The sequence below is a fragment of the Adiantum capillus-veneris genome, chromosome 2, assembly GCF_014529385.1.
Source record: "Adiantum capillus-veneris isolate H3 chromosome 2, ASM1452938v2, whole genome shotgun sequence".
NCBI classification, from domain to species: Eukaryota; Viridiplantae; Streptophyta; class Polypodiopsida; order Polypodiales; family Pteridaceae; genus Adiantum; species Adiantum capillus-veneris.
This window is the reverse complement of record NC_140932.1, coordinates 40,092,494-40,101,068: the sequence shown is the minus strand read 5'-3', so window position 1 is coordinate 40,101,068 and position 8,575 is coordinate 40,092,494. Positions and strand designations below refer to the sequence as shown.

The 8,575-nt window shown below is 40.3% G+C and overlaps 1 pseudogene; it reads right to left on the bottom strand.

Annotated features, from left to right (window-relative positions):
• Positions 1-52: 52 nt before the first annotated feature.
• Positions 53-6,450, bottom strand: LOC147462663 (uncharacterized; annotated as a pseudogene).
• Between the last annotated feature and the right edge of the window lie 2,125 nt (positions 6,451-8,575).

Here is an 8,575-nt window from a genome sequence, read left to right as displayed (position 1 = left end):
TTTGGGATACTTAGTATGTACATAAGCAGTAGATAGATAGAGAGAGATTTGATCAGTTGTAGAATCCCCCCGGTTCAAATGGAAAGCCATAGGCTCTCCCAACTATGACGCAAACTCCGCCAAGATCAAATACATGGCATTGAGCATAGCCATCTGTCTGCATTACATGCATAACAAACATTTTTTTTGTGCCTGTAAACCCAAAAACAAGCCTCTCATGCAGTGTGGCATAGCATCGATCTTCAACAATCTGTATCCATACACCAACTTCATAACCAAATGAGTGTATACACCCACACTTGAAGCAATTGCATCACATGCAATCATTTATCCCTTTGCTAGAGGGCTCTCCATAACAGATCCTACATGCACAGAGCTTTGCAAACGGTGGAGAGCTTCGTAGAAAGCTACCTGCAATAACACCTTCATCAGGAGCGTAGCACATACCTTCAACACCTTGTTTTTTGCCCCTACTCGCTCGTTAGCCACTAGAGCATGGGCTACTACCCCTTCAACGTGCACTTCACACGAGAGCGAGCTAGATTGCTTGACCATCAACTCTTGACCATCAGCCTTAGCTACCTGCTATTCAAACACCTACTCGATCACCACATCACTGGACAAGAAAGACAAAAATTGATCCCACACTTCATCACCTACAAGGTTGATAGTACCCTCCTCTTTGCATGTGATCCCGCTCTCACAAGCTGCACATATACCTGTCTCCACAACGTCAATTGTCGCAGCTATCTCTCTGTTGAGATGTAGAGAGAAAGAGAGAGACGAGACAAGAGACACACCATATACGCTCCCAAGGACCGATTCATATTGAGGACAAGATACAAATATATAGGTGAGAACAAGTTGAGTAGAGTGAGCCATATATAGCTCCAACACCCCCACTCAAACAAAGGTCTCTAGCTTTGGATGAAAAAACCCTTGGGGAGTTCAAGGGAAAAACCCAAGCCCCTATACAACGTGAAAATATGAACCAGCGGTGATGATGTGAAAGTGAATTGTGCATCTATGTACAAATATTCAAGTGACTTAGAGATCACAATGTGAAAATCTGGAGTGTGCATAGTGCATGTTACCTAAAAGATTACAATGTCATATGTACAAAGCTATTACAATAGCAAAGAAGCTAATCTAGAAAGAGTGAGCCGAAGCAACTCCAAGCTCCGAGCGCTAGAGGATGAAATGTGACTCGTTGAGGCCTTTGGTCAAAATGTCTGCAATCATCTAGTCACTTGGACAGTGTTCAACCATAATGGTTCCTTTGCGTACTTCGTACCTGACATAATGATAATGGACAACAATGTGCTTTGACTTATTATGTTGAACATAGTCTTTTGCAAGACTAATAGCACTTTGGTTGTCACACCGCAAGGGTGTGCTAGAAAGAGGAGAGTGACCAATATCAACCAGCATTTGTCGAATCCAAATCAACTCATGAGCTGCAAGTGATGCCGCAACATATTCTGACTCAGTCGTAGAAACTGCAACACAACGTTGTTTCTTGCTGGTCCAAGAAACAAGACAACCATTTATAAAGAAGTAATTTTCACTAGTAGATCGCATAGATAAATGTGAGCTTGCCCAGTCTGCATCTGTGTAACCCAAAAGAGAAAGAGATTGCATATAATTCGATGTGAGTTGTCGTCGATAGACTAAACCAAAATCTATAGTGCCTTTCAAGTATTTCAATACACGCTTTGCAGCAGACCAATGCTTAAGAGAAGTACATGCAAGATGTTGTCCAAGATAATTAGCAGCAAACAGAATATCAGGACGAGTGTTCAGGCCAACAAACTGAAGACATCCAATCAAGTAAGCATAAGGTTGATTTGTGACAAGTTGACCACCATTGTCAGAAGTGTTCTTCGTAGAGCTCGCAAGACAAGGTGTGTTGGCTGAATGTGCAGATTCCATACCAAATTTTTGAATAGTATCTGCAATAAACTTTGACTGTCGAAGGAATAAAATACCTTTTGTACGGTTCCGTTGGATTTGAATGCCAAGACACAAGTGAATATCTCCAAGATCCACCATATCAAATGCAGAAGACAATAAATTTTTCACTTGCTGAAGAAATCCCAAATCATTGGAAAAAGGATGGTATCATCCACATAAAGAGCAAGAATCACAAAACTGCTACCTTGGCGTTTTATGTATAAGTTGGGTTTGAAGAGCAAGAGATGAATCCTTTAGAGGTGAGAAAAAGATCAAATTTTGTATACCAGGCTCGCGAAGCTTGTTTGAGACCATATAGTGCCTTATGGAGTTGAGCAACAAGGTCTTCTTTACCTGGAATAACAAACCCTTCTGGTTGTTCCATATAAATTTCCTCTTCCAAGTCACCATTAAGAAAAGCAGTTCGCACATCCATTGGATGAGCTTCTAAATCAAATTGAACAACAAATGCCAATAAAACTCGAACACTTGTAATGCGAACAACTGGTGAAAAAGTCTCCTGATCAGCTACTTGGGAGTAACCTTTTGCAACTAAACGCACCTTGAACTTGTCAAAAGATACATCTGCTTTTACTTTTGTCTTATACACCCACTTACATTTAATAGTTGTACAACCAGGAGGTAATTCAGTTAGTATCCATGTACCTTTAGAGATAAGAGAATCATACTCTGCTTCCATAGCCTCTTGCCACTGATCCTTTTGTGGTGAAGAGATAGCTTCATCATAAGTAACGGGATCTTCAGAAGTAGAAAAAGCATTATCAACAATATCGTCATCATAAACATGACATGAGCCATGAGGCAACATTCGGAATAGATGGTTGTGAAGAGGAAATTTGCTCTATAGGAAGAGTTTCATCTTCTGAAAGAAATAGAAAATCCTGAAGCAATGATTTAGTATCATCAGAATCATCCATGGACCATGAGCCTCCCATAAGCTGTTCGTTAAAAGTAGCATCACAATTCACACTTACTTTATTGGAGGAAGGGTCATATAATTTGTAGCCTTTGGAAGTGTCAGAATATCCAATAAAAATAACTTTAAGACCAAGAGAATCAAGCTTTGTTCATGTTTCTTTGGGAACATGAATATAAGCAATACATCCAAAGGTTCGCAAATGAGATACAGAAGGAATGTCACCTCTCCATGCTGTGATGGGTATCTTACCATAGGGTGCAGTAGTAGGAAGATGATTCTGAATAAATACTGTTGTCAAAGTAGCTTCAGCCCAGAAAACACGAGACAAGCCAGAATGAATCAGCATACATCTTACAACATTGAGAATAGTGCGATTCTTTCGTTCAGCAACGCCGTTCTGTTGAGGCAAATATAGAATAGTGTGTTCATAATGAATTCCACTGTCAGCACAGTAACTCACAAACTCTTAAGAAACATATTCGCCTCCATTGTCACTACGAAGCTTCTTAAGGCGACGACCAGTTTGAAGTTCCACAGCCTTGTGGAATTGTTTGAAAACAGATAAGGCTTCAGATTTTTTTCTAAGTAGAAATACAGTCGTATACCTTGAGAAATCATCAATGAAAGTAATGAAGTAGCGATATTGTGATCTCGAAGAAGGTAGAGGTCCACATATATCAGTATGAACAAGATCCAATATGTCATGAGAATGAGTTGTATTTGAAAGAGGAAAGGGTTTACAATTGTATTTCCCAAGAGCACAAAATTCACAAATTTCCATATAGGATGGGCTTTAAGATCCATGCCATGAACAAGATCACGACGTTGAAGATCAAGGAGTTTTGAGAAATCATCATGAACAAAACGGTGATGCCATACTTTCCAATCATGATCACCTAGAGCAGTGACAACATTTTCTACTGCATCGTTGAGAGAGAGTTCAAACAAATTACCGTTTCGAGGAGCAGTGGCTATAGTCTCTCCATCTTTCTCAATTCGGCATTTGGTATGATCAAATCCAACAAACAGAACAAGATCAACAAGTCTAGAAACTGAAACAAGATTACGTTGAAGATCTGGTACATGTAATACTCCTCGCAAAATCGAGTGGAAGAAGATAATGTACCAAGATATAAGTCTCCAATACCCTTTACTTGACAAGTAGTGTCATCAGAAAGATAAACAACACGTTGAAATGGTAGTGGATGATAGTTATGGAGCCACTTAGACTGATATGTCATATTTCCTGTAGCACTAGAATTGACAATAAAAAGTGATCCATCACGTACATGAAGTATTCTGTCTGGAGCAACTGAACATAGGACAGCTTGTTTCTGGTATAATGTTGTTTCGATGTTCAGTAGCATATGCTCTATTCCGATCTGTTTTGAATCGACGCTTATAGCACATATGAGTGGGATGATCAGATCGTCCACAATATTCACAAGAAGAAGAAGAAGAGTCTCTAGATAAACGTGGTTGTTTTGTGGTAATATTGTGTTCTTCATCATATTGACGTGCCCAACAATCATCTTCAGTATGGCCATTTCTGTTGCAGTAAAAACATTGCTTATTAGGAAATTTGAGACGAGAGAAAATATTACCGCGACGGCCACCTCTGCGGTTTCCTCGTTGAAATGGACGCCTTCGAGCATATAAAGCACGTTCTATCTGTTGTGACTCAGTCTCCTCTTGTGAAATCATAGTTGTATCGTGACCAGCATTACGACGTTCTTGACGTTGAGAGTATTCAATTAAAGACATGCAGGCTTGGTCGAAATCAAGACCATCTTTATTAGAGAGAATAGTAACAATATTATCATAAGAAGAGTCCTTCACCGTATCAAGGAGAAGTGTAATCTGTTGCTTTTGTGGAATAGGATCACCAGACGCGGCAAGTTGATTAATAATAGATTTGAAAATATGTCCCATCATGGCAGTACCAACTTCATATTGTAACTTGTTAAGCAACCCTCTCAAATAAAGTATTTCTGTAACAGATTTCTTCTGAAAGTTTGTAATAAGGTACTTCCATACGTCGTGGGAAGTAGGCAGTTCATACATATCAAGCAAAAGGGAATCAGTAAGAGCAGAAAGAATATACCAACGAGCTGCTTTATCACGTCGTTGCCAATCCGTATAGGCAACATTCCAATCTTCAAATATAGGTCCTTCAGTGATAAGCACGTTATCATTATCCGTATCAACATGCTGAGGCAGACAAACACGATTTCCAAGAACAACATCGAAGAGTTCATCGCCTTCAAGAATTAACAACATCTTTGCTTTCCAGCATGGAATCCTTGACCTTGGAAGGAGGAACTGAACGCTGGCCAGAAGGAAAGCCATTGACGAGAATATTCATAGCCATATCTTGTTGCGAGAAGACGTATAAGATAAGATCACAGAATCTACACACCATATATGGTGAAGGCCGCAATTGAGAATGAGAGAGATATGAGGACTGCATTCTCTCAACAATAAACGTAAGAAGGATGCTCAAGGAACGTCCAAAGATGTGAGAGACATCACCCAAAAAGGCAGGGTAAAGAAGACGTTAATAATAAAAGAGTCCTCAAAATAGAGTGGCATGAGACGCAAGATTGAAGGCCACAATACGAATAGCAAAAAGCTAAATCTTCTCGAAAAAGTTAACGCCAAAATAAGAAAAACGATCTCGGACACTTCACGAAGAAGTAGGACGAAGAAAGTTGCGTCAACCTCAATTGCAGTAAAAATAGCATAACTTTTTGCTGCAAACTCCGATTGACGCAAACATAGAACTCAAATAGAAGAGCTCAAGGAGACCAACAAGTTTTGGATGAAAATTGCCATTGCGCTTTTCCCGTTTCTCCAAATTTTGAGCAGAACATCCGAAAAATTGAGATAAATTTCAGGGTGTCATCAACAAGAAAACGTAATCAACGATTAGATTGATTAGCAATAAACACCACACAAAACACTAATCATTTTCTTTTTAACCAAAAACAACCACAGTTAACAAGAATCAACGCTCAAAAATAAAATTTGTAGCAATTTTGAATCTTACATGCGAATCGCATACACACACTGTTTTGTCACCATGAATTGAATCGGTGCGTAATCGTTACCGCTCTGATACCATGTTGAGATTTAGAGAGAAAGAGAGAGACGAGACAAGAGACACACCATATACGCTCCCAAGGACTGATTCATATTGAGGACAAGATACAAATATATAGGTGAGACCAAGTTGAGTAGAGTGAGCCATATATAGCTCCAACACTCTTTACGGCTACACACCAACTCTGGAACCCTATAGTGCACCTCGACATGCTGGTCAAGGAAAAGTTGCCCCACCCCTTGCATAGATAAATCATCTTGGCATACCTCTACTTCACCTTCACTCAAACTTGATGTAGATAGTAGATCGCTTTTGTTTACTAGGTCTTCAATGTCTTGCACTTCTGCATGGTAGGCGAAGTCAAGCATGACTTTCCAATCTTTGTCATAAGCCTCAAAATCCTCCACATAACTGGAGCTTGAATCACTCCAAGCATCTTCATCATCACATTCATACTTGCTACTAGCGAAGCCTTTTAAAGCTTCATCATAGGAGACTTCTTTATCAAGAATTGACTTCATGCATACCTCTTGGTCGAATCTTCCATCCAATTTAGTCTTTGATACTTCTGTCTTGAAATCTCAGACAAAACAGGCTCGAACCCTCGACCATGACTGCCTATCGGCAACCTTCAAATTGTTGAGCTTTGCCCTACATCACTTGTGACAAACCTCTAAGCTTTGCTTCATTGGTCATCATCTGTAGTGACATCATATACAAATCTAGATCGCATATCCAATCTTCTGCATCTTCCTCGCTAGTGAAAACTAGCGGACCGCAATCTTCAATCATCTTCAAGCTGTAGGACTTCACCGAGGAGCAATCAGTAGATCCTCCGTGGAAGCACCACTGATGGAAAGGGGGAAGGGGTAACAAACCCAACACACTCCAAGCTTGCCTCTCTATAGCCCAGGGAATATTCGGCACCCCTAACCACACAGAAATTCACACACACACACACACACACTTTTCTGTAAAACTCTACTACCAGGCTCTCCTTTGAGCATCACCGACCACACACGCTCACACATAAACACCTCAGCATCACAAGCCCATCAAAAACTGCCATGCTTGGGCGTCTTGCACTTCCATAGGTCGACCATCTTCAGCTGTACCAACGGTTCCAAAAGGGAGATGGTCTATCAAAGAGCAATGACCAGATAGTGGAGCTTAAAAGACCTTAGGGTTAGCTTAATTAAATACCTCCAAAGGTTAGTTTTAAAACTCCTTGGGCCTATGACCTTAGGAAAGCTAGGGATGACCTTGAAGTGGGAACCTTGCCCAAACTTGAGGTGCTTGTCGTGCTTGCTAAGACTAAGGTGCTTGAGGTGGTTTTCATGCTTGCTGAGACTAAGGTACTTGAGGTTCTTGTCGTGCTTTATGATGAAGGTGCTTGAGGTGCTTGTCATGCTTGAGGGCTAAGGTGCTTAAATTAAATGGGATCCCTACACAAGGAGGGGTGAGCCCTAGAAGTAGGAACAAGAGAGAATACTCACACACACTCTCAAGGCAAGCCAAGACTTAAGAGTCAACAAGGACACATGTCAAGAACCTAGACATGCTGACCTCATGTTGTGCCTAAAACCTATTGGATGGCTTCTAAAGGAGTCCAATGTGAATTTAGTTTATATATTTTTTTATCCTAGCTTTATCCAAGCCGTCTCTCTCAAAGGGGAAAGGAGGACACTTGTCCAAATGCTACCCTTGTTTCTTGATATGACTAAAGCATGTGATTGGCTAGGCTTGGTGAGGTCCAATCAATTACAAGATTGAAATAGAAGAGGGGGTTGACCAAAGCAAGAAGGGGATATTCTTGAGGGTATATTCTCTCTCCCACACACATACACACACAGGTTCATTCTCATTGTGTGTTGAGAAAGAACTCCATCTCCTTCTCCAAGCTTGAGAAGTTGTATTGTACCAAGTCTTTCTTCACAAGAGAATCTATAATACAAAAGCCTTTTGGAGGGGGGACCGGCTCCAAGTAAATCGGTTCATGCCACCTAATTAGGTGTAATGTTCATTTTTCTACCTTTAATCAAGTATTCTTCTTATGCTATTTGAGAATTTCTTAGTTGTCCAGGAAAGGTTAGACCTGTTCATTGCAAGAGGGTAAGTGGGATAGGGATCTATTAGCTTGGTTGAAAAGGACTTAGTTTGGGGTACACCATTGGGAACTATAGACTTAATAATGGAGTCTTTCAGGGCTTGCCTTTTGCTTAACTATTATTGAGCTACTATAGTGAGCTCAATAGGAACCATAATCAACCGAGGAATGTTAGACCCTCTCCACTACTCTTTGTAATCAACAGTCTCTAAACCACGAGTGTGGCTGCTTGAGAGCTAATTTTCAAAAGTAAAGAAGAGTAGCAACTAAGGTTTTTGAGGATAACAAAGCACAAAGTAGCATATACATAAGTTTAGTTAGCATGGCTAACAATAATAAAGAGAATAGATTGAATATTCACAACTTTGATTTTGCACATGAAGGTGCTACTGATGATGCCCCAATGTTTGTGAACTATCTTGTTACTAGGTTGCAACAAGCTATGGGCAAACCTGCATTGCAAGACGAAGTA